Source organism: Elgaria multicarinata, chromosome 3 (assembly GCF_023053635.1).
Source record: "Elgaria multicarinata webbii isolate HBS135686 ecotype San Diego chromosome 3, rElgMul1.1.pri, whole genome shotgun sequence".
Taxonomy (NCBI): domain Eukaryota; kingdom Metazoa; phylum Chordata; class Lepidosauria; order Squamata; family Anguidae; genus Elgaria; species Elgaria multicarinata.
Window position 1 is genome coordinate 172776838 of NC_086173.1, and position 26064 is coordinate 172802901.

The window sequence follows — 26064 nt, forward strand, 5'->3', positions numbered from 1 at the left end:
CCTACAAAAATTCATTCATGAGGATCAAGGTGGCTTCTTACCAAAAGACAGATGGGAGACAATGTAAGAATGGTTTTAAATGTTGTGGAATATCTGGCAAAATATCGTGGTTGCAGAGAAAGCATTTTACAACTTTAGTTGGAGTTTTTTACTTAGAACCTTAGAAGAACAGGACTTTGGAGTAAATGTCATAAAGTGGGTGAAATCCATCCATAACTCTCAAAAAACACAAATAATGATTAATGGAGATGTGTCCAAATCACGTGAAATATAGAGAGGGACAAGACAGGGCTGCCCACTGTCACCGCTACTGTTTATTTTAGTATTGTAATTGCTGGATTCAGATATAAGACAAGCTGAGAGAATTGGAGGAGTAAAGATAAAAGAAAGAGAGAGATAAGTTGAGGGCATTTGCAGATGATTTGGTCTTGACTCTGGAAGATCCTTTAAAGGATATCGAAATTTTGATACAAAAGACAGGTTTTCAAGTTGAAAAGAAGGTAAAATATTTGGGAATTGTTTTGACAAACATGAATTGTATGTTATTTCATAATAATTATGTTAAGGTTTGGAATGGAGTTAAAAAAATATTTTGCAAGAAGGGAAAAGGTTCAACTGTCACTTTTGGGGAAAATTGCAACAATTAAAATGAATGTTTTGCCTAGAATGTTATTTTTGTTTCAAACAATACCTATTGTAACATTGGATTTACCATTTGAGCAGTGACAGAGAGAGAGAGATCTACGTTTATACGGCAATCAAAAAAGCCAAGAGTTAAAATTAAAATATTGCAGGATGCCAAAGAAAGAGGAGGCCTGGGCCTACCAGACCTCAAAGTGTATTTCTCAGACTGCTGTTTAATGTGGATGAAAGATTGGGTGTTGCTGAAAAATAGGAGACTGTTGGAACTGGAAGGACACGAATTAAGATTTGGATGGCATGGCTATTTGTGGTACGATAAAGCCAACGTTAACGTAGAATTTAGTCATCATAACCTAAAATGTGCTTTTTTAAGAATATGGGACAAATATAAACCAAGGTTCTGTCAGAAAATACCACTTTGGGTATCAGCCCAGGGGGCTATTTATAGAAGGGAATTGACAAGTATGCCTAAATGGTTGACATATAATGTTGTATTACAAATGTCACAAGATGAATATAAGTTAAAATCAAGGGAGGAACTGCTTAAGGATGGTCATACGTGTTTTGGTATGTACAAATTAGGTTTCCTTGTGCACAAGTCATGGAAAGGTTTAAAATAGACAAAAGAATGGTGGGTTTGAGCAATCAAAATCTGAATTTGAAATGACATTATGTCCAAATGATGAACATGTTATCTCAAAGATATATAAACTTTTATTAAAGTACGAGACGGAGGATGAGCAGGTGAAAGACTGTATGATGAAATGGGCTCTAAACTTTGGATACAACGTTTCCATGGAACAGTGGGAGAATATTGGGGGGGAGTTTGAAATTTACATTATGTTCAAGACTTAAAGAGAATTTGTATAAGATGATGTGCAGATGGTATATGTCTCCTGTAATGTTGGCTAAAATGCATAAGAGTCCCTTGGGAAACTGTTGGAAATTAGGAAGAGGAGGAACGTTTTATCATCTTTGGTAGACTTGTAAAAAAGCCAAAGCATTCTGGATACAAATACACTCTTGAATTCAAAAAAATTCTCAAGACTAACATACAAATGAAACAGGAGCCTTCCTACTGGGACTAATGGTTCAGCTGAAAGAGAAGGGGGGACTTTATTGCTATATATGACAATGGCACCGAGAGCGTTGTATGCACAGAAATGAGAGCTGAACATTCACCAACAATGAATGAATGGATGTTGAAGATGTTGGAGTTGGCAGAAACAGATACAGGGGGCATAAGCCGGCGTAATTGCAACCCTTATCCTTAGATTGCCTATCAGGCAGGGGGTGGGCCTCCTCTATTGCAGGCTGGTGTTCATGGAAATGGGCATACAAGGCAGCATCATTCTGACCAGTTCAAGCATTAAGATCACCAGCCATGATCACCGAGGCTTCAGGATACAAATCTGTCAGCTTATTGATATACTCCTCCAACTTTAACCAATCATAGAATCATAGAATAGCAGAGTTGGAAGGGGCCTACAAGGCCATCGAATCTTCTTTAACCAATTGCTTTTCCCTATGTGGTGGCATACATACATTACACTTTAGAATCAACGCGGTGGCCAAATAAGACAGGGGCTCCAATCTAGATAGGGAGGCCCTGATGCTTGTAGCTATTAGAATACCCAGTCCTCCTTTGGGCCACCCACCTTTGTTACTAGGAGTTGCATCTAAAGAGTAGGAGGCAAAGCCATTTATAGATAGATCCTCTTTGGCCCATGTCCTCGAAGAAGTAAAATCTCATATTTTTTGATGAATTCCATAAAGGAGGGATCTACCACTTTACTTAGCCAACCTGCAATATTCCAGGAAAGAAGACTTATTTGTGATATGTTACAGTGGCACTTTTTTTGTCAAACTGGTGCAGACCCCCCCTTGCGGGAAGCTCTGAGTTGTTATAGTCACTCTGGGACAAGTAGAAGAAGTTACTCCCCCTATAAGTGACTGATGCTCCTTTGCAATTTCCTCAGCCCCTGATGATGGCCTCGAGTCCTTCTCCAGCTCTTCAATCAATTCCATCTTGCTAACATTAGTTTTCACTGGTCCCATCACCTTTATGAGGGGATACAGGTTCAGCAGGCCTTTCCGGTGATCCTAGTTCCTCTTCTTCCAAATGTCGCATATCAGCCCATATTGGAGATTTTAGTCTGCTGGGACTTGCAGTGATCTCTTTGGCCACTGGGTCATGTTGCACAAGTTTATTATCCTGGCGAGTAAATTCTACTATACCCAGACCTCTCTGTGAACCTTTCTCCCCTCCATTGGAGCCATTTCCAACTCCCCTCCCACTGGTTTGATCGTTTTTCTGGTGGAGTAGGGCACGGTCCTCTACTGACCCGGGTGCTTCTCTCTTAGCCAACGGGCTTGCACATTCTGCTTGCCTGGTTATCAAACGTTCTCTCAAAGACGTCGGACGCCTCAGGATATCTTCCTGTGCTTCTAGGTCCAACGCACAGAAAGAGTCCGAAAGGGCGATCTCCTCATTAGTCTAGGGTTCATCATCCTTATAGCATCTGTGCCACGGATCCCATGCTGTTTTTTGATCAGCTTGGCCTTTAAGAGTAGGAGCCCTTTCGTGGACCATGTGAAAAATGGAAATTCCACAGGCCGCCACTGGATCTGTGGAGTTATTCAAGTTTTTTGAGTTGTCGGCCTGCTTCTTTCCACAGTGCTCCGGGTGTTTTATATCATATCCTCTTGAGTCCAGCAGTGATTCTTGGTTTTCAAGAGACACCCTTCTACTGCTATAAATAGGACTTTCATTACTATCTGAGAACTTCTGGGTGTTTATACCTTTATGGCTAAAGAGAATTCCGTCGGTGGTATCAAAGTCTGGTTCTTCCCCCTCCTCCGTACACCCTGAGAGCTTTGGTATGTGGAGGAGCTTCTCTAGCGACATCCAAGGAACACTGACTCTCCCGGTGTCTGTGGATTGTTACTTCAACTGTCCATAGACCTCTAGGTAGCGGCTTCTTGCCCACGGCGGAGAGCCACAGGCCGAGAGCCCTTTTGCTCTCGCCCTTTGGCTCGCGCCTCCAGGATCTTGAAGGCTTTAGTACCTGGGGAAAGAGCACCGGTTGCTTGCAGCTGCTTGGGAGGGAGGGCAACAGCAAACACCCACAGGATGCAGCAGGTGCCGGATGCCTCTCCAGGTGTGTTGGGAAGGGGCAGCGGGAGGGGAGCCCAGCACACCTGTTCAGAAATCTCTCGACGGGGCCCAAATCAAAGTCTTAGGACCAAATGCTCCCTGCCCTGAGGGCTCCCCAGGACCCCCTTGAAGGTTGCCCTCACCTGCTCCTCTGCAGGGCGAAAGAAGCTGCAGGTGGGACCCATGAAGCATGGGGGGAGGAGGAAGTGAAGCACCATCAGCCGCCCTTGCTCTTCACCTGGGGGGCACCCTCCCTCTCTTCCCACCCACCCCCTGCCCCAAACCTCCAATATCATCTGTACGCCGATGATACACAACTATATCTGTCATCTCCGGAACTTTCTCCTGATGTTCACGATCGTATCTCGGCATGTCTTTCAGATATCTCAGCTTGGCTGCTTCATCGTCGCCTGAAGCTTAACATGGCAAAGACTGAATTGCTTGTTTTTCCTCCTAAACCTTCTCCTCATCTCTCATTCTCTCTTACTGTCAATGATGTTACGCTTACTCCGGTCAAGGAAGCTCGTAGCCTTGGCTTTATCTTCGACTCCTCACTCTCCTTTATTCCTCATATTGAGGCAGTAGCTAAATCTTGTCGATTTTTCCTGTATAATATTGCCAGGATTCGATCATTTTTGTCTGTCTCTTCTGCCAAGACGCTTGTTCATGCACTGGTTATTTCACGGTTGGACTACTGCAACCTTCTTCTCTCTGGCCTTCCTGTTAAGTATATGAAAAGAAATACTTGCTTAGTCATTAAAATTGTGTGTGTATGGCTATCTCAGGGTTAAACAGAGAAAGTCTATCTGTGGGCAATTACCTTGAGATAGAGGCTGTTCTGGGAACCTTGCCAAGATTCTAAGTTAGCCTCATCACAGCTGTATGTAATGTAGATAAGAATTGTGTAGATCTGTATATAGTCTCTCACTTGTGTAAAATGGAACTGATCACTGCTCTCTGATCACTGCTTACTGATCACTGCTCTATGATCACTGCTCTCTGTGTATGCCTCAGTGTGCTGATCTGAACTGATCTGAATTGGACTGCACAGAAGCCTGAAGGAAATAAACCAGCTCTGCTGTGTAAGACCTGCGTGATGTGTGTTTGTTTTCTGAGCACAAACAGAGTTCCAGAAGGAGAAAAGTTCTGGCACAATAACCCAACAAAGGTTATGGGCCCAGCCCAGTCCAGTCCAGGCAAGTCTACGCCAGCCTAACCCAGGCAGAAGAACCAGAACTTGGTGGGAACGGTGCAGTATCAGAACCAGGAGTCTGCTAAAAAAGAAGACTGTTGATGGAGGAAGACATCAAGCTAAAGCCAGTGCTGCAAAGTGAGGAAAAATCTCAGTTGGCTGACTCTGAGGAGGACTCTGAGCAGGAGGACAGTGAGATACCAATTCCTAAAGCAGAGGAAATGGCAGGAGCTAATATGTCTGGTTTGCATCAATTGTTGGAAAAGCTGAATGACTCTAACTATGCATTATGGTCTTACAAAATGCAAATGTATCTGATTCAGGCTGAACTGTGGTATGTAGTCACAGAGGATCCACCAGATAGAGCAGATCCACAGAATGCTAAATGGTTTAAGGACGATGCAAAAGCAATGGCAGTTATTGCATTAGCTGTGGAAGACTCTCAAATTTCCTTCATTCAGTTTTTGAATACATCAAAAGAGTGCTGGAATGCGCTACAAGCTGTATATCAAAGAGAAACAGCGGGCAGTAGAGTAATTCTAACCCGGAAACTGTATGGAATGAAGCTGAAACCAGGGGAGTCTATGTCAAACCATTTGAAAAGCATGAGAGAAATCTTCAATCAACTCAGGGCACGAGGGATGGAGTTTACAACTATACACCAAGTCTATGTGATTTTGTCAAGTCTTGATTCATCGTACGACGCGGTTGTCACCATGATGGAAAGTCAAGAGGAGAAAAATTTAACCCTCGAGTATGTAGCTGGAAAACTACTGGAAACCTATGAAAGAAGACAAGCTTCAAAACAACAGAGCCTTAAACATCCTGTGGCTGAATTTCAACAAAGCCATAAATCTTCTGATGTGGTGGCTGCATTAAAGGCAAGGAAATGCTTTAACTGTGGTTCCACAGGACACTTAAGGCGGGATTGCAACAACAAGAAGAAAAAGCAGTCAACAGCAAAGTGGAGAGAAGAAAACAACATGAATGAAGCTGAATCAAAAAAGAAGTGTCTTCTAGCAAGAGTCAAAGAGACAATGAATCCTTGGTTTTTGGACTCTGGGGCTTCAATAAGTATGGCAAAAGACAAACTTTCATTTGTAACCTTGGAAACTTCTACTTCAGAGCAAAAGTGTGTTACCCTTGCAAATGGAACAAAAATCCAGATATGTGGTGTGGGTAATGTATATTTTGATTGTCTGGGAGTTGAACTACAAAGTGTTTTATATGTACCAGAATTGGAAACAAATCTTCTAAGTGTGTTTCAGTTAACAGAAATGGGGTATGAGGTTTGTTTTACTGAAGAAAATTGTACTATAAAACAGGGAAACAAGGTGTGTGTGCAGGGAATAATGAAAGATTCTTTGTATGTGATTAATACTTGTACAGAAAATGAAGTTGTAGCCAGCAAAGTCACAACAAAAACAATAGCCAATTGCAAACCACACCAAGAGTGTATCCATTTAACTCATAAAAGGTTTGGTCATGCTAACTATAAAACAATTTCTAAGATTCCAGAATTGTGTGAAGGGGTGAAAATCAAACCATGTTCTAACTATGTAGAATGTAAGGTATGCAGTGAAACCAAGTGTCATAAGTCAAACATTCCAAAACATAGTGAGAGAACAACAAAAAGAATTTTTGAATTAATTCATGCAGATCTTGCAGGTCCTTTTGAGACAAGTCAAGGAGGAAACAGATTTTTCTTGTCTATTGTTGATGATTACAGTAGATTTGGATTTGTGTATGTGTTAAAACAGAAGAGTGAAACTTTTGGAAAGTTTAAAGCCTTTGTTAAGTGGAGTAAAAATAGATTTAAAGAACCTATAGCTAATCTAAGAACGGACCGGGGAGGTGAATTTCTTAGCAACCAATTTAAAAAATTCCTCAGTGATGAGGGTATACAACATGACCTTACTGCTCCATATTCACCATTTCAAAATGGAGTTGCAGAAAGGAAAAACAGAACCTTGCAGAACATGTTAAGAGCTCTATTGAAAGAGTCAGGATTGTCTAACCTGTTCTGGGCAGAAGCTTTGTCCACCTCAAATTATTTGTTAAACAGGCTTTACCACTCTGTACATGAAAAAACCCCATATGAAATGTTTTACAAAAGAAAACCTAGAGTGTCACATATAAGGGTTTTTGGAAGTAAATGTTTTGCTCATATTCAGAAAGAAAACAGACCAGGAAAGCTAGCTCAAAGAGGTTTGGAATGTAAACTGTTGGGATATGATACACAAACAAAAGGCTATCGTTTGTGGTCTCCATATCACAAAAGTGTAATTGTGAGCAGAGATGTAGTTTTTCATGAACAAATGCAGGAAACAAAACAGTATGTAAGTTTGCCTGTAGAACAGAAAGCTGTAGAAACAGAAGAAATTCCTGAACAATCTCAGCAAGAGAGGGAGGGGGAAGAAACTGTAGAGGAGGAAACTATGCCTGTAACCATGCCAAGATGATCAGAAAGGGAACGCAAAGCTCCAATTCGTTATTCAGATGAATACCAAAGCAAACAGGTTTCTCATAGAGCTTTACTAATAGCCTATGAACCTACTTCATTTGAGGAAATTCAGGAAATGGAACCTACAGAAGCTCAGGGCTGGCATGAAGCAATGTCAGAGGAAATCAGAGCAATGGAAAAAAATGAAACGTGGGAGCTAGTACCTTTACCTGAAGGTCGTAAAGCCATTACCTGTAAATGGGTATTCAAAGTAAAACAAAATGAGGAAGGACAGGTGGAACGTTCAATGGTAAAACACAAAGAGATGCTTTTAAAGCTGGGTCTCAGATTGTAACACAATTTAAACAACATGCGCAAGAGGAGGACTGTTAAGTATATGAAAAGAAATACTTGCTTAGTCATTAAAATTGTGTGTGTATGGCTATCTCAGGGTTAAACAGAGAAAGACTATCTGTGGGCAATTACCTTGAGATAGAGGCTGTTCTGGGAACCTTGCCAAGATTCTAAGTTAGCCTCATCACAGCTGTATGTAATGTAGATAAGAATTGTGTAGATCTGTATATAGTCTCTCACTTGTGTAAAATGGAACTGATCACTGCTCTCTGATCACTGCTTACTGATCACTGCTCTATGATCACTGCTCTCTGTGTATGCCTCAGTGTGCTGATCTGAACTGATCTGAATTGGACTGCACAGAAGCCTGAAGGAAATAAACCAGCTCTGCTGTGTAAGACCTGCGTGATGTGTGTTTGTTTTCTGAGCACAAACAGAGTTCCAGAGGGAGAAAAGTTCTGGCACAATAACCCAACACTTCCTTCTTCTCACATCAGTCCGTTGGTTTCTGTTCACCACTCTGCCGCAAAGATCATCTTCTTGGCTCGCCGCTCCGACCATGTTACTCCGCTTCTGAAATCTCTTCATTGGCTTCCAATTCACTTCAGAATCCAATATAAACTTCTCCTGTTAACCTTCAAAGCTTTTCACGGTCTAGCTCCTTCCTATCTCTCCTCTCTCATCTCACACTATTGCCCCGCTCGTGCTCTTCGCTCCTCTGATGCCATGTTTCTCGCCTGCCCAAGGGCCTCTACTTCCCTTGCTCGGCTTCGTCCATTTTCTTCTGCTGCCCCTTACGCCTGGAACGCTCTTCCAGAACATTTGAGAACTACAAGTTCAACCACAGCTTTTAAAGCTCAACTAAAAACTTTTCTTTTTCCTAAAGCTTTTAAAACTTGATGTTGTGCAGACTGCTACTGTTACTTTCTACTGTTAGTTTTTCCCTACCCTGTGCCTGCTTACCCTACCCTGTGCCTGTTTGCATTCTCTTCCCCTCCTTATTGTTTTACTATGATTTTATTAGATTGTAAGCCTATGCGGCAGGGTCTTGCTATTTACTGTTTTACTCTGTACAGCACCATGTACATTGATGGTGCTATATAAATTAATAATAATAATAATAATAATAATAATAATAATAATAATAATAACCTGCCCCCTGCCCATGGCTCCCATCCTTCTCTGCTCCTGCCCTGGGGAGGCTCTTTCCACCACCACCCCTTTCCTTCTCCTCCCCCCTGGGACCCCCTTGCCTTTTGCCCTCACCTGCTCCTCTGCAGGAGAAAAGAGGTTCCCAGTGGGACACACCATGCATGAATGGCAGGGGGGAGAATCCCAGTGTGGGGCGGGAAGTGTGGGTCATCATCCAGCCTTGGCTCTAGGACCCAGCCCCCTCTCCTCTTTAACCCTTGGATGGAGGCAATACGAGAGAGCCACAGAGGCTCCTCCAGAGCTCCTGGCAGAAACATGGACCCAGGGGGGTGCTTTTCAAGGGGGGGGGCATTTAGCCCAATAGTAGCACCGCTGCCCCGTCTTATTAAATAAAGCCGGTTCTGCCGCTTTCAGACATAAGCTGAAGACTTTCCCCCCTATTCCTGCAGGGTTCTTAAGCTAAGCTACGCTGTTGCTGTTATATTTTTATTTGATGTTTCTGTATTTTAATTTTTTTTAATCCCTTGCAAACCACTTAAAGGTATCTCACTTAAGGTATAGTCAGCTTACGAGATGAAAAATACTACTACTACAATGCCAAACAACGCAACACAAAAAGATAATCATAATCAATAAAATTAAGAGTCAGAAATATAAAATCAAATTACACTAAAAACAACAACACCTAAGTGCAGCGGAGTGAAAGACAAGGACTGTGCTATGTTTTCTCTGTGGGCAAGTATGGATTTGCTATGGGCAAATGCTTTCATGGGCTTTAATATGTCCTGCTTTTATGGATGAAGGGAGCCCTGCTGTTCGCATCCTAAGAGCGGGTGGAAATCATTGTTCGCTTCCGCCCCTGTTTGGGGTTCAAGTGCAGGGAACAGAGAGGACTTAGAACGGAGTCATGGGATGCATTGGGAGAGAAACTCTGGTTCATCATCAGACCTCTTATTTCCTGGAGGGCCGAAGGTTTTCCTGCCTTGAGCCTGAGATGGAGGCCGTCCCGCTCTCAAAGCAGGGGTCAAGGTGTGGAACAAGAGGTTGCCATGAGAAGAAGTTGCCGTGTGTGTTGTATTCCTCATGGCTAGCGGTTCCGTGGGTCCAGAATCTTCCTGTGTACCCTGATAAGGCCTCATAAGGAGCTATACTAGAGTGACCAGATTTAAATGAGGGCAAAGCTCCTGCAGCTTTAACCGTTGGGATGAAGAACGAATTTCACCAGGTTCTCCATATATACAAATGACACCTGCTGAAACTCCCCTTTCTATGCAACTGTTAAAGATACAAGAGCCCTGTCCTCCTTTGCTCAGGGTCACCCTACTTGACCTCTCTCTTTTTAGCGCATCTATTCGTGTTTAGAGTTCTGAAGGGCACCAGGTTGGGGAACGCTGTTCTGCAGCAAGGGCAGGCAGAAGGACGGGGGGGGGGGGCTCCCATGCCGGAGGCTGCTTTACGCACTCAAAGGGGAAACAGCTGTGGATCCCGCGAAGCCCCCAGGAGCAGATGGGGCAGAGATGCTGCATGGGGGATAAAAGACTCCCGTGGGAAAGCCCCCTTCCCAGGTCCGTGTCTCTCCCAGGAGCCTCTGCGGCTCTCTAGTTCTGCTTCCATCCAAGGGTTAAAGAGGCGGAGAGGGGGCTGGGTCCTAGAGCAAAGGCTGAATGAGGCCCCTCCCTTCCCTCCCCACACTTCCTCCCCCCCCATTGCAAAGGAGCCTGGGATTCTTCCCCTGCTCCTACCAGCCTTGTCTGCCGCCTGCAGCCTCTTTTCCCCTGCAAAGGAGCAGGTGAGTGCAGATTGCAAGGGGGTCCCGGGGGGAGGGGGCGGAAAGAGAGCCCCCCCAGGACAGGGGGTGCAGGTTTGGGGCAGGGGGTGGGTGGGAAGAGAGAGGGATCCCCGAGCCCTCCCCAGGGGACTGACCCACTTACGGCCCCTCCAGGAGACCCCCAGCCTTGCACCTCCTTCCCTCCCCATAACTAGGGGATCGCGGAAGGGAAGGCTGGAGAAAGGGGGTGTCTGGGAGGGACACAAGAGGAAAGGTCCAAGGTGGGGAGGAGGAATGTCCCACCTGCGGGCAAAAGGCTGCCCTGGTGTCCTGTTTGCATTGCATTTTTGTTTTGTTTCCTCTCCCTGATTCAAACTTAGTGAATAAGTAAAATTAACAAGTCACTTTGGTCACGAGGCCTTCGAAATAAAACCTGGGGCGCTTTTGTTGATTAAGAAGGGAGCCTGCTGTTGGTTTTAGTACATCCCTCTTTGATGTATTAAGTGAGCCCGATGTTCACATGCTGAGAGTGGGGAGAAATCGCTGTTACTCAGGTCCCTGTTTGGGGTTCAAGTGCTGGTTGCAGAGAAGGCATAGAAAGGGAGCCCTGGGACGGATTGGGAGAGAAACTCTGGTTCCTCAGCAGAGCTCTTATTTCCAGGAGGGCCGAAGGTTTTCCTTTCTGGAGCCTGAGATGGACTCAGACCTGCTCTCAATGCAGGATCGTGAACTAGAGGCCTCCATGAGAAGAAGTTTCAATGTGTGTTTGACTCCTCACGGCTAGAGGCTCCCTGAGTCCAGAATGTTCCTTATATTCAATAAACAAAAAACCTATGGTATACAAAACAGCGTTAAAGGCTCTACAGTTTTCAACCAAACTCCAAAAAGCAGGGAAATTGGGAGTTAAGGCTCACCAGCCTTTAACGCCACATCCTCCCTAAGGAGGCAGAAAGTGCCAGTGAAATTCTCATTCTCCCAAAGCAGATATAAACCATAAGGACAGGATGGAGAATAGGATATGCAGAGGTGACTGTGGGGTTGTGGAAAACTGATGACGAACAACTTAGGGCCACCTACTTCTCTTTTTTTGTTTAGAGCAGCCCTTCCCCAACCTGGTGCCCTCCAAAGGTGTTGGACTACAACTCCTATCATTGCAAGTCAGTATGTCCCATGGTCAGGAAAGCTGGGACAGCAGGATCGGGAACGCTGTTCTATATCCTTACCAAATACAGGGGCTATGCAATATTTTTGTCTCACACACATCTCGCATAGAGCAGCACGATTGATAACAGAAGGGGCACTATTGGTTGGAGATGTAGAACCAGAGCAAGGGCAGGCACTTTCAGCTTTTGGTAAATACCCTGCCCTTCAAAGAACCAATGTTTTTTCTTAAAACGTGTTCATACAAAATATACTGTTCACTCTCCACAATCCCTCCACAATACATCATCTCATCAGAGCGACAGAGAAACAGAAAAGGATTTGTTTGGGTGTCTTGAATTCCTTTCAGATGAGATTAGTTTGCAATCCTATACCACTTGGGGGGAAGCCCTAGTAAACTCAGTGGCACTGGCTTCTGAGAAGACCTGTATAGGATCCAAGTATAAACCACCCTTCTCCAGCCTGGTGCTCTCCAGATGTGCTGCGCTGCAACTCCCATGTTATGGTGAGGACAAAACTCATTTTCATCTACAGTTTTTAAAATAATCCTTCCTTACACCTGAATCTAGTAGGTGTGAGCTCTGTCTTTAATCTCACACTGCTGAACACGTAAGAAAAATCCTCTGCAGTCACAGCATTTGCAGCATTCTTGATCACTGTCCATGCTGACAGAGACTTTTATGAGTTGAATGCCAAAACATCTAGAGATCTACATTTTGCCTGCCCTTGCTCTAGAACAGCATTCTCCGATCAGTTTTCCAGAACCCCCCAGTCACCTCTGCATATGATAGCCTGCTGCCCTCCACATGTTTGAGAGTACAAGTCACAGCATTCCTGTCCATGGGACACACTGACTTGCAATGATGGGAGTTGTAGTCCAACACCTTTGGAGGGCACCTGGTTGGGGAAGGGCTGCTTTAAACAAAAAAAGAGACGTAGGTGGCCCTAAGTTGTTCGTCATCAGTTTTCCACAACCCCACAGTCACCTCTGCATATGCTATTCTCCATCCTGTCCTCATGATTTATATCTGCTTTGGGAGAATGAGAATTTCACTGGCACTTTCTGCCTCCTTAGGGAGGATGTGGCGTTAAAGGCTTGTAAGCCTTAATTCCCAATTTCCCTGCTTTTTGGAGTTTGGTTGAAAACTGTAGAGCCTTTAATGTTGTTTTGTAAACCGTAGGTTTTTTGTTTATTGAATTTCATGGCTTTGTGTAATAGATGACCACACAGGGAAGAAGCCATATAAATGTATGGGATGTGGGGAAAGCTTCAGGTGTAGTGGGACCTTGAGTAGACATCAAAGAACCCACAGAGGGTGGATTTTTTGTTAAAAAAATCCCAATTTACGCTATTTAATTTTTTAAAATTATGACACTATACTTAATTATTTTTAAAATTACACTAAAATTTATAATTTTTACTATATTGACATTAAAGAATCCACTTAAAGCAAGGATCAGAGTATCTAGCATTTTTCACATAACTGCTTGATAACCCACATATCACATAATTTCCAAATGAAAGGCATCACCAAATGTTGCTTCCTTGCTCGTATTTTCTTGCTATGTCAATAACTGGAGATTATGGTTAACAATACATTTAGGTATTTATTGCAGAGCTTTGGCTATGAGGTGGTATATCAATGTAATGAATAAATAAACCCAGGCCATGGGGCGGTATATAAATGTAATTCCTTATGCCCCCCTTCTTGGCTTTCCTTCAGCCTACACTACCTCACAGGGTCGTTGTGAGAATAAAATGAAGAGGACTACATGCCCTGGACTACTGGAACTACGGAGGGGCATTGAATTCTATGATTCTGTGAATCTAAATCTACAGCAATTGGAGGGTGCCAGGTTGTAGCAAAAACTAGGTCCCTTAACCATTTCTCTGGTGTGAAGTAATGTTTTGGGTATAAGATTCATGGATGTACATTTTAGAAAACGTTTTCCTTTCATACAATCATAAAGCAGCAGATTTAGCTTATAAGAAGCAGGTACACAGAGAAAGGAAAATATTTTCTATGTACAACCAAAACCATTCACCTTCCTTCACACCAGAGATTTTTTTTAAGAGACCTCTATCTGTGTTCAAATTCAAAATACACACACACACACACACACACACACACAAATCTATAAAAGAAAGCTTAAAATGTAGTTCAGCACCTTTTAAAGAAACACACACTACCTGAAGAAGCTTAAATTCATGGCAGATAGGCCAGAGTTAACCTCCTCTCATTCCTAGTCTCAACTCAATATTTCTTTCCATAAAGTTTAAACCTTATAGGAAGCTTGGGTGTGGAACTGCCTCCCCAAAGGAAAGTTTGCCATATATTCTTTACTTTGAATTAAGAAGGATGCACCAGCACTTCAAATGCACCCCCCCTCCCTCGTCACAATCACAGACACACAACAAAATCAATCAAACCCCTACCTGAGCCAGCCAGGTTTTCTTTTTCCTTGGAGGCCAGGGAAGGGACTCCCTCCAAGCAAGGCAGATAGTTTCTCTCTCCCTCCCTGGCCTCCACATCAGTGTGGGGAAGGAGAGGGCCCAGATAGGGCCTTGGCTTATCTGCAGAAGGAAATGGCTCCTAGATGAGCCAGGCAACAAATCTTATTTCCAACATTCCAATCTATTTGAGACAGGAGGGAGGGGGGAGAGCAACGCTACTGAGCATGCTCCTGTTCTATCGGGCCTTCCATTCACTTTAATGGGGCAAAGAAATATATTAATTAAAAATCAACAGAAGTGAATTTTGAAAAAATAAAAGCCATTGCAAAAACTAGAAGGACAGGGGGACAGGATCCCACCACTGGTTTGAAGGGTAAGGGTCCCAATTCGGAGCTTTTAGTGAGCAAAAAAATCGTCACTACCCAGAAGCAGAGAGGCTTTTCCCACTTTGGTACTTTGAACTAGGGGTGTGCACTGACCCCCTGATCCGCTTCTCTTCCAGATCCGCAATTTGCGGATCGGGCCACTTCGCTCCGCCCCGCTCCGCCTATAGTCCGCTCCGGATCGGAGCTCCGCTTTTTCACCCCGTAGGCTTGCATTGAAATTCAAAAAAGTATACAACTTTTTTCCTGTTAAAGTTAGAAACCTCAAGTTTGGCACCATGACACCTCATGGACGTATACACAAGCATGCCAAGACTCAAGCCAATCCAAGCGTCCCTTGATTTTTGGGAAATTTTTGAAAATCGGACACCCCATTTTCAGACATGGACTGTTCTCCGACATTTTGCTACAACTACGTCAATTTTCACGTTAGAAACCTCAAACTCGGCACCATGATAGCAGCAGTGTTGCTGAATAAACAACAAGATGATTTTTTTTAAAAGGCTATATTTATCTTTTACCAGTAAGAGGGAAGTGGACGTGCCCAGGGGGAGGGGGAACTGTGCCAATTTTGACTGGCCCTGTCTAGGGACCAGTCTTTAAGAAGCAAACTAACACTTCAACTCATGATAGGCATTAGTCTCTCTCCACTGGGTTACTCTTTGGAGGGCACTGATGACTCTCCAAGGGCAGGACACAATGTGTGTGCACTGGGCACGTCCACATGCCCTAGGGGACCTCATCCCCTTGCACCACATCTATTCAGTTGTTCACCAAGGTTAGGGTGGGTAGCAGTGCTGTGTTTCCTATCTGTTATTTATTTGCTTAGTATATGATTTCAGGTTGTGTTTGTGCATTTGGTGGGGCTACTGTTTTAAAAAACACTGGGAAAAGTCCGTTCAGACTAAGAAAGAGAAGTTCCCAGTATCCCAAGTATCCCGTTTTGCCTATCCCCTCCTCCAACTTTGGGATCATGTGATCATGACCGGGAGTTGACTCTGCCCCTCAGCACTTCAAAAAGGTACCTCTCCCGCTTTTTTTACCCAATTTTTAAAAAAATTATAGCAAGCGAACCGGACCACACAGAGAGCTGAGAGTAGGCTCAGCCATGACTCTCTCAGCACAAGAAGTTTCAGAAAGATAGCTTAAAAAACAACACAGTTATCCCCTATTCTTTTCCGCAATGCAATCCTATGGGCGAAATTTTCCAAAATGGCGATCGGATCGCAACGCGAAAAGAGAAGCGCTCCGCCTATGGGCGCTTCTCTTCAACGTGCTTCTAAGGGTCCACGGTCCGCTTCTACTCCGCCTCTGGGCAAGGCGGAGCAGGCCAATTCGCTTCTGATTCTCCGATTCTAATCGGAGCAGAGCACACCTCTACTTTGAACTGCCATCCTACCCTCAATAGAATCATAGAATCATAGAATAGCAGAGTTGGAAGGGGCCTACAAGGCCATCGAGTCCAATCCTCTGCTCAATGCAGGAATACACCCTAAAGCATCCCTGACAGATGGTTGTCCAGCTGCCTCTTGAATGCCTCTAGTGTGGGAGAGCCCACAACCTCCTTATGTAACTGATTCCACCGTCACACTGTTCTAACAGTCAGGAAGTTTTTCCTGACGTCCAGCCGGAATCTGGCTTCCTTTAACTTGAGCCCGTTATTCCGTGTCCTGCACTTTGGGAGGATCGAGAAGAGATCCTGGCCCTCCTCTGTGGGACAACCTTTTAAGTATTTGAAGAGTGCTCTCATGTCTCCCCTCAATCTTCTCTTCTCCAGGCTAAACATGCCCAGTTCTTTCGGTCTCTCTTCATAGGGCTTTGTTTCTAGACCTCTGATCATCCTGGTTGCCCTCTTCTGAACACGCTCCAGCTTGTCTGCGTCCTTCTTGAATTGTGGAGCCCAGACTGGACACAATGTTCTAGATGAGGCCTAACCAGGGCCGAATAGAGAGGAACCAGTACCTCACGTGATTTGGAAGCTATACTTCTATTAATGCAGCCCAAAATAGCATTTGCCTTTCTTGCAGCCATATCACACTGTTGGCTCATATTCAGCTTGTGATCTACACAATCTTTCTCGTCTGTAGTATTGCTGAGCCAAGTGTCCCCCATCTTGTAACTGTGCATTTGGTTTCTATTCCCTAAATGTAGAACTTGGCATTTATCCCTATTAAATTTCATTCTGTTGTTTTCAGCCCAGCACTCCAGCCTATCAAGATCACTTTGAAGTTTGCATCTGTCTTCCAGGGTATTAGCTATCCCACCCAATTTTGTGTCATCTGCAAATTTGATCAGTGTTCCATGCACCTCCTCGTCCAAATCATTAATAAAAATGTTGAAGAGCACTGGGCCCAGGAATGAGCCCTGCGGCACCCCACTCGTTGCCTCTCCCCAGTTTGAGAAGGTTCCATTGATAAGTACTCTTTGAATCCGATTCTGTAGCCAACTGTGGATCCCCCTAATAGTTGTTCCATCTAGCCCACTTTTAGCTAGTTTGTTAATCAGAATGTCATGGGGTACTTTGTCAAAAGCTTTGCTGAAGTCAAGATATATGACGTCCACAGCATTCCCACAGTCCACAAGGGAGGTTATCCTATCAAAAAATGAGATCAAATTTGTCAGACAGGAATTGTTCCTGACAAATCCATGTTGGCTTCTAGTAATCACTGCATTGATTTCAAGGTGTTTACAGATTGACTTCTTTATGATCTGCTCCAGAATTTTCCCAGGGATGGATGTCAGACTGACTGGTCTGTAGTTCCCAGGTTCCTCCTTTTTGCCCTTTTTGAAGATAGGGACCACGTTAGCCCTCCTCCAGTCGTCCAGCACCTCACCCGTCTTCCATGATTTTGCAAAGATAATAGACAAAGGTTCTGAGAGTTTTTCTGCTAGCTCCTTCATTACTCTTGGATGCAGTTCATCGGGCCCTGGAGATTTGAACTCATTCAAGGAAATTAGGTGTTCTTTGACCATTTGTTTATCAATCTCAAACTGCAATCCTGCCCCCTCAACTTCTGCTTCACTTTTTCCAGGGGGGTCATAGACCCGCTTTTGGGAGAAGATCGAGGCAAAGTAGGAATTGAGCACTTCAGCCTTTTCTTTGTCGTCTGTTATCAATTTGCCATCCTCATTAAGCAGTTGAACCACCATTTCTTTCCTCTTTTACTACTCACGTATCTGAAGAAAGCCTTTTTATTGCTTTTAGCATCCCTCGCTAATCTCAGCTCATTCTCAGCTTTAGCCTTCCTGACGCCATTTCGGCACTTCTGCGCCAATAGTTCACCAATCTTCTTGAAACGTGCAGGGTATGTAAAACCAGCATTTCTTTCTAGCAGGTCTCCGTTTCAGAAAGATTGGTGAAACATTTTCCATTTTATGAACGTCAGAATGACCCACCCCCAATTTCAGCCTTAACATGATGTTCTTTTCACTGATCACCTATAACACAGGGGAACACTCCCATAATCCTGATAAGGCCGGATATAACATCGGCTGCCTAAAACCATGAAATTGTAGACTATACTTTTATGTGGTTGAAAGCTTTTATCATTGCATCTATCTACTTTGGACTGGTGGAAGTTTAACTAGACCTCAATAGCAAGTCAATTGCTGCTAGTTTGGCCTGGCACACTTTTCACGTTGTTTTCTGACACGCCTTAGGAGGAGTTAAACTGCAGTGTGTTTGGCAGAGTGTACACATGTATTTCTGTCCAGTCATTGCTTGTTTCACGTTTTGCTTCCTTACGTGACGTCCTTTTGCATTTCCTTCCCTTATAAACTAGGGTGACCTTATGAAAAGGAGGACCGGGCTCCTGTATCTTTAACAGTTGCATAGAAAAGGGAATTCCAGCAGGTGTCATTTGTATATATGGAGAACCTGGTGAAATTCCCTCTTCATCACCACAGTTAAAGGTGCAGGAGCTATACTAGAGGGACCAGATTTAAAAGAGGGCAGGGCACCTGCAGCTTTAATGGTTGTGATGAAGAAGGAATTTCAACAGGTTCTTCATATATACAAATGACAGCTGCTGAAATTCCCTTTTCAATACAACTATTAAAGATACAGGAGCCCTGTCCTCCTTTTCATATGATCACCCTATATAAACCATTCATCTCTTAAGGCTTCCTTAGTGGCATGTTTCATTTGTTTAACAAGCAGAAAAAGTATTCAGTGTTTTCTTGCTTAATTTTAAAATAAACTTTCACATATTATTAACTTTTAATGCCATTAATTCAGCTCTGGTTACACATACTCTCTGTCCCGTCGACGTAGAGTAAGACCTTCATTTTCAACCACAAATCTGGTTCCTGTTGGCCGGGAGTCGCAGAGCCCACTTTGAGACAGGTGCTGGCTCAAAAGAGCTAACCGTGAAATGAACAGGTGGGCACAACTTTCTCAGTAAACATTGCTGTATTTTTCTGTCCTTGAAAAGATTGCACTCTGCACATGTGTAAAATCCTTGCTCATAACTGGCTGAGCAGCTTACCTGTTACTGTTTTATGATTGGTGTATTGTATGGAGCGGTTCTGCCTTTTTTCGAAGGGGACTGACCCTATAAGGAGGTTAAGCCTTTCCTGAAAATAGCGGGCAGTTCCTTGGGTCCGCTGAGGGCTTCCGCCATGCAACTCTAAGCGCTGCTTGTAATAAACTTTCTCAAAAGAGAGAACCGTGACTTAGAGTCTTTGACCACCACTCAGCGATCCCACTCAAAGGAGATGCACCTTTCCAGGATTCCTCGACACCCCCTCGAAATATCAGCTCTGAAACTTGGGCCTGTGGCCTACCTTGCCAGGCTGGTGTTTACAAGAATCAAATTATTGGGGAAGGCACATGGGTGTTGTTGCCGGGGCGGGGGCATTGTTCGGCTATCCTTCGACAGAATGATCAGTCAAGAAGCCAACTGGCTCCGTTACCAGGTTTTGCCAAGGAGGGAAGTTGGGAACCTTCTCACGGAGAACCCTGGTGTGCCTCCTTCACACTCTCCGTTTTAATTCCTACAGCGCAGTCCCTGCTTCAAAGGAGAAATTGGCAGTCAAGGCAGGAGACTGCTTCGAGTCCTGGTGGGAGCAGAGATGGAGAAGAGAGTGAAGATGGAAGAGCAAAGCTTTGCAGGCCCTGAAGCAGAAAGCGTCTCCTGCAACATCCAGGAAGGGAGCCATGCAGAGCCCTGGGAAGGAAGAGTGCAGCAGGACCAGCCTGGGAGCAACACTTGCTCAGACGTGGAGCTTCAGCCCTTCAGGGACTTCTGCTACCAGGAGGCCATGGCGCCCCGAGGGGTTTGCAGCCGTCTCTACCACCTATGCTGCCAGTGGCTGAAGCCAGAAAAGCACACGAAAGCTCAGATGCTGGACCTGGTGGTCCTGGAGAAGTTCCTGGCTGTCCTGCCCCCGGAGATGGTGAGCTGGGTCAGAGAATGTGGAGCAGAGACCAGTTCCCAGGCGGTGGCCCTGGCAGAAGGCTTCCTCCTGAGTCAGGCAGAACACAAAGAGCAGGTGAGAGCATTTCATCTTGATAACTAACAGGGACTGTGTTCTTAATACTTACCTCAACTTCTTTTTGCATGTCCTCTAAGGAAGGGATGTTCCAATTTCCAATGGTCCAACCCCTCTTTACTCTCCCATTCTCTCTCTCCTCTTTTTTACTATAATTAAACAATATCATCTCTGACTTTGTCCAATTCATTTTTCATAGAATCATAGAATAGCAGAGTTGGAAGGGGCCTACAAGGCCATCTAGTCCAATCCCCTGCTCAATTCAGGAATCCACCCTAAAGCATTCCTGACAGATGGTTGTCCAGCTGCCTCTTGAAGGCCTCTAGTGTGGAAGAGCCCACAACCTCACCAGGCAACTGATTCCATTGTCGTACTGCTCTAACAGTCAGGAAGTTTTTCCTGATGTCCGGCTGGAATCTGGCTTCCTTTAACTTGAGCCTGTAATTCCGTGTCCTGCATTCTGGGAGGATCGAGAAGAGATCCTGGCCCTCCTCTGTGTGACAACCTTTAAAGTATTTGAAGAGTGCTCTCATGTCTCCCCTCCATCTTCTCTTTTCCAGGCTAAACATGCCCAGTTCTTTCAGTCTCTCTTCATAGGGCTTTGTTTCCAGACCCCTGATCATCCTGGTTGCCCTCTTCTGAACACGCTCCATCTTGTCTGCCTCCTTCTTGAATTGTGGAGCCCAGAACTGGACACAATACTCTAGATGAGGCCTAACCAGGGCCGAATAGAGAGGAACCAGTACCTGCTAGTCTCTGGAGGCCCAGACAGAGACTTAATACAAAAAGGTTAAGTGCAGAGTCCCAGTCTGTGCCATAACTAATCAGCTTTTATGCCATAACTCAACAAGAATGCTTATCAAATTTACAGATGACACAGAATTGGATGGGATAGCTAATACCCTGGAAGACAGAAACAAACTTCAAAGTGATCTTGATAGGCTGGGGTGCTGGGCTGAAAACAACAGAATGAAATTTAATAGGGATAAATGCTAATTTCTACACACAGGAAAAAGAAACCAAATGCATGGTTACAAGATGGGGGATACTTGGCTCAGCAATACTAAAAACGAGTAGGATCTTTGAATTGTTGTAGATCACAAACTGAATATGAGCCAACAGTGTGATGTGGCTGCAAAAAAAGCAAATACTATTCCTGGATGCATTTCTACAACTTCCAAATTTTGTGAAGAACTGGTTCTCCTCTATTCGGCCCTGGTTACTCAACATCTGGAGTATTGCGTTCAGTTCTGGGCACCACACTTCAAGAAGGATGCAGACAAGCTGGAGCGTGTTCAAAGGAGGGCCATGAGGATGATCAGGGTTCTGGAGACAAAGCTTTATGAGGAGACATTGAAAGAATTGGGCATGTTTAGCCTGTAGAAGAGAAGATTGAGGGGAGACATGAGAGCACTCTTCAAATATTTAAAATGTTGCCACACAGAGGAGGGCCTGGATCTCTTCTCAATCATCCCAGAGTGCAGGACACGGAAAAAGGGCTCAAGTTACAGGAGGCCAGATTGTGTCTGGACATCAGGAAAAACTTCCTGACTGTTAGAGCAGTACAACAATGGAATCAGTTACCTCGGGAGATTGTGGGCTCTCCCAAACAGGAGGCCTTCAAGAGGCAGCTGGACAACCATCTTTCATGGTGGATGAAAGGGTGGATTCTTTAGGGTGGATTCCTGCATTACACTGAGGGTTGGCCTCTATGGCCTTGTAGGTCTCTTCCAACTCTATGATTATATGTACACCAGTTTCTGGGGAACGTGGACAGCAGGGTGCTGTTGCACTCATGTCCTGCTTGTGCTCTTCTTACGTTCTTATGATCACAGGAGAAATGAATGGGTTTATGAAGTTCAGGGGAAAGAGGGGATCCTTCTTCAACCCGTGTCAGAGTCCTCCCAACAGAACAGGAATAGCATTTGTAGATGCCAAACTGCTGTGTTTACAGTGGAAAATGCTGGATATCAGGGTTGAACTCTCAGCCCCCTGACAAAGACACAAGTTCCTGTGCTGTGTGGCTTGGATGGTAGATCAACTTTAGAATGAGACCTGAAAGGTAAAGCGATTGGGAAACACTGCCCTTGGCCTTGACCTGAGCCATTTCTTTCCATCTCTAATCCCTCTTCTCTTCCTGGAATCCTCCCTCCTGCTCCAGGTCCAGGGGATGTTGGCCGGAGCACCCACAGATTTCCCTGAGGCAGAGAAGGCTCCACCGGGCATCACACAGAGGCTGCTGGATGGGTGGATCTTGCAGGAGGGGGACGGAGAACCCTCCTCACTGGGTAAGGATTAGTGGACGTATTTCACCGTGGTCTCCCTCCCTCAATTACGCCTGAAGTGTATGAGCTGTCTTAATGTTCTCCTTGAGCCTGATTTTGCTGGGGGAGATATTCAAAAAGGAAATGTTGTTTAGTAACATGGTTCGTGGGTATCAGACCCACTCTGGCCTGCTTCCCAGAGTGGGTCTTACACACTCAACAACTAAGGTCCTCCTCCAGGCGCCTACTCAGAGGGAAGATCAGAGGACGACAACAAGGGAGAGGCCTTCTCTGTGGTGGCCCCCCAACTGTGGAACAATCTCACCAATGTGGTTCACGTGGCACCGACATTATTATCTTTTTAGTAGGCATGTGCTCCACTTCGATTAGAAGCGCAGAAGCAGGAGCGAATTGGCCTGCTCCGCCTTGCCCAGAGGCGGAGTAGAAGCAGACTGCGGACCCCTAGAAGCAAGGCGAAGAGAAGTGCCCATTTACAGAGCGCTCCGGTTTCCGCGGTCCGATCCGATCGCCATCTTGAAACATTTCGCCCATAGGATTGCATTGCGGAAAAGAAAGGGGGATAACTGTGTTGTTTTTGAAGCTATCTTTCTGAAAATTCTTGTGCTTGGAGAGTCATGGATGGGGGTCATTTTGAGACTACTCTCAGCTCTCTGTGTGCTGCGGTTCGTGTGCTATAATTTTTTTAAAAACCGGCGGGAAAATACCTTTTCCGAAGGGCTGAGGGGCAGAGTCAACTCCTGGTCATGATCACATGATCCCAAAGTTTGAGGAGGGGATAGGCAAAACAGGTAACTTGGGATTCTGGGAACTTCTCTTTCTTAGCCTGAACGGACTTTTCCCAGTGTTTTTTTAAAACAGTAGCCCCACCAAATGCACAAACACAACCTGAAATCATATACTAAGCCAATAATAAGAGAGCACTGCTACCCACCCTAACTTTGGGGAACAACTGAAAATATGTGGTGCAAGGGGATGAGCTCCCCTAGGGCATCTCATCGTGGACGTGCCCCCACTCTCTCCTGTACTTGGAGGGCAATCAGAGCCCTCCAAAGAGAGTAACCCGGTGGAGCAATGCCTATCATGAGTTGAAGTGAGAGTTCTACTCCTCTGAGTTCTCGTGGTGAAGTAATGGCTTTCATGAGTTGAACTGGCAGCTGCTTCCCCCTCCCCTGGGCACGTCCATCTATTGCTGGTAAAAGACAGATATAGCCTTTTAAAAAAAGTTATTCTTGTTGTTTATTCAGGAACACTGCTGCTTTTAATTCCACCCCTCCTTTGTTTATTTATTTATTTCATTTTATATGCATTACTGGCTTATCCTTGGCTCACTTCCTTATGCCCCCAGAAATGGCAGCTGCATGCCTGCCTGCCTTCCCTCCCTCCTCCCCTGCCCGCCTCACAGGGATATTGTCTGTGTCTGGCTTTGACTCAGGGGAGAAGTCCTTCCTGCGCTCACTTGGAGTTTTGGAAGTTCCAAATCCATTTTTCAAGTGTGGAAGAAGATTCATATAGGTTTATCTCTACTCCCCAATTCATGGCATCTTGGGATTTCCTTTGAAATGGCCCCATTGAGATGTCTGCAGGTTTAAGCTCCGCCAAAAATCAGGGGATGATGCGACTGCCTTGAGTCTGGGCATATGTGTGTATCCCTGGATAAGCTATCATGGTGGCGAGTTTGAGGTTTTCAATGTGCAAATTGACGGAGCTATCGAAAGAGGTGTGAATGGGGTGTTGGATTTTCATAAATTCCCCAAAAATCAGGGAATGATGCGGCTGCCTTGAGTCTGGGCGTGCGTGTGTATACCTCCATGAGGTGTCATGGTGCCAAACGTGAGGTTTCTAACTTTCACAGAAAAAAAGTTGTATACTTTTTAAGCTTAATGCAAGCCTATGGGGGAGAAAAAACAGAGCTCCGATCCAGATCCGGAGTGGAGCAGGCATGGGCGGAGCGGGGGCGGAGCGAAGTGGCCCTATCCGCAAATCGCGGATCTGGAAGTGAAGCGGAGCGGGGGGTCCGTGCACACCCCTACTTTTTAGTGCCAGGTCAAGCAATATGTAATTAGCAATATGTAATTAATTAGCCTGGGTCTGTTTTTATAGGGTCATAGTTTTAAAACTTGTTATAGTAGTTTTATATGTATGTGTGTGTTGTATGTTTTCGCAGTTTTAAATATTTGGATATTGCTTTTAAGTGCTTCGGCTATGGTATGGTAAACAAATGCAATAAATAAATAAACACTGAAAATAAACAATGAAAATGGGAATAGTAAAGAATGTTAACTTACCTTCTCACCTCCCCACCTTCTTTACCTTACTCACAGGGAGCAAAAAGACCTGCAGGGGAAGTGAACTGATCCTGGGGGGTCCTTCTGGGCCTCATTCGCTTGGTGGTGGAGTGGAAGCGGTTTCTGCACAGCCTGGGCAGGTAGGGGAGTCCTGGGGGCCTCCGTCTCCTGCACATCTCTTTGGTCCTGGAAGAACCTGCCCCTTTAGCCTTTGCTCTTCTCCCAGATGGCTGCTGGGAAGGCCTTGAAGGTCACTCACAATTCTTTGGCATTCAGAAAGAGGACCTCACCATCCTGGTCTTCATGGATTGCTACATAATGCTTAAAGAGAACATCATTTCTTCTTCTTCTTTCAGGGTCTGGTGACCTTTGAGGAGGTGGCCGTGCATTTCTCGGAGGAGGAGTGGGCTCTGCTGGATCCAGGCCAGAGGACTCTGCACAAAGAAGTCATGGAGGAGAATCGTGGGATCCTGGCCTCTCTGGGTAAGGAATGGGATTCCTCTGGGTAAGGCTCCCTCTCTGCCTTCTTGCCAGATCCTGGAAGGCGGCATTTCAGTTCTTCGTTCTTTGTATCAGTGCAGAATACAAATGTCATTGACTCCGAAGACCTGACAAAACATTGAGAAAAGCCCATTGATGGACTTGCTCTGTGGCAGAGATGGCTGCCAATCAATCTTACTTTGCTGCTATAATTGCATCTGCATAATATTGAAGATGTTACAGATATTATCTTAATGGTCTCCATGGAGGAGAGGAGAGTTAAGCCTTCTCAGAAGACAGCTCTGGACAGCTTGCTTTTCATATTAAGAGATAACTAGACATTGGAAATAACCATTAGGGTTGAATTCCCACTTTCCAGTTCCCAGTTAAATGATCATCTAGGAGAAAATGTAAAATCTAGCAGATTTTAAGTGTATTTTATTTTTACAGTATTTTATGTTGTTCATTTATTCTCTCAACTACTTTATATGAGTTATTCCATATAAATGAAAGCATTGCATGGCAGTCTAGTTGTCAGTTCTATTGATCATCATGATATTTAATATGTTTAGAAGGATCTGCCTCACCAACGATTTTTTCTTTTTATCCTGTGAATCAAATCAGCAACCGTTTGTTTTGTTCCAAGATTTCAAGACGATTTCTGTGTTTATACTTGCAGGTGATCACAGGGAGAGCAAGAAAAATGGCCTACACCAGAGAAGTAAAACTGAAACTGAAGAGAAGAGGGAGAATGAATCGATTTCTTTTGAAGGATCAGACGTCTGTGAAACTCCAATACTAGAAGCACCAAGTA

General features: G+C 44.7%; 1 protein-coding gene across 1 annotated transcript in view; it reads right to left on the minus strand.

The window, feature by feature from the left end:
* Positions 1-26064, minus strand: part of LOC134396269 (uncharacterized) — a 298553-nt gene that overhangs the window by 121210 nt on the left and 151279 nt on the right. The gene's annotated exons all lie outside the window — the stretch shown is intronic.